Source organism: Poromitra crassiceps (genome assembly GCF_964638095.1).
Source record: "Poromitra crassiceps genome assembly, contig: HAP1_SCAFFOLD_798, whole genome shotgun sequence".
Lineage (NCBI taxonomy): Eukaryota > Metazoa > Chordata > Actinopteri > Beryciformes > Melamphaidae > Poromitra > Poromitra crassiceps.
In genome coordinates this window covers 11,225-12,500 of record NW_028151610.1, presented here as the reverse complement: position 1 = coordinate 12,500, position 1,276 = coordinate 11,225, and positions in this window count along the sequence as shown.

Here is a 1,276-nt window from a genome sequence, read left to right as displayed (position 1 = left end):
AAACAAAGACCCCTCATGTCTAGACAGGTCAAACCGGAAAACATCCTGCTCTGGCTAGCCGGACATGGTCCAGACTTCATGTTTAGAAGTGGCTATAGGTGCTGGAATGTGGAGGACAAAGGGACAATTTGTCCTCACAACATGAGAGAGTGGACAAAAAGAGAGGAGAATAAAGACTGAGACATGGTTGAGTGAGCTCAGCCACAGTGAAGCAGACCTCTGCAGATCAGGTGCACTCTGTGCTGGAACCAAGGCTTTCATGACCACAGTGCTGCTCACAGCACCACTGTGTACATTGTACAGATAAGTGAGATGAGAAACGGCCCATGAAGAGTCACAATGAAACACTGTTATCTGCAGTACTGCAGCTTCACTCTCAAACGACTGTATATATCAGCACATGAACAGAATAACCAAACTTGTTTTTACTGAATGCAAATTTAAATTAAATTCTCAGCCCTGATGCCTATTTGTGCTGATCTCTCTCAACACAACACATTACTTGAGTTGAAATGACTAAAAACAAACAGTTAGAAATCAAAGTTTTAGCATATGGCTCATTTCATTTCTCTCCTGGTCTCTCCTGCAAAGCGCAGCGCGATGATGTCATATTTGCTGCAAGCCCCTCAATTATTCCTGGCAGGGAAGAGACGCTACAGTTGCTACATCACTGTCCCTCCATCTCAAAAGTCATTCCAGCACAACTGACAACACTGCATTGGACCAGTGGACCATGAGGCAGGTTGACTCAACAAGAGAAAAGGTACATAAAGGGCCAGATGCTGAAATACAATAGAGCCTTTTCACAGCAGCTGTTTTGAGGTGGTAAAGCAGGAAGTAAGGCAGGTGTAACAATACATTAATGATAGGTCCATTCCATTTAGGTGTTCCAGTGCCATTAATGTTATTATTGGTTACATCTGATTTACCTCGTGCTTTACCATCTCAAAACGGTTGCTGTGAAAAGAGCCAATAGAGTCTGTCCTTTGCTATGTTTGCAGCCTCTCTCTTCACACTGTGGTTATGGTGGTGACCGCAGCATCAAACACAACTACATATTAATACATGCTGATCATGTGACACCTATCACACCCAGAGAACTCAAAGGCCCTGTAGCATCACCATATATGGAGATGACACACTAATGTGTGAGCATCATAAAGTGACCTGGTAGGTTTAGTATGATACACAATAATAACATCATCATGTTGATATGAGAAAGCAGAGTTAAGAGACTTTGCTTAAAAATGTCTGTGAGGTTGTGGGTTTGAATCTG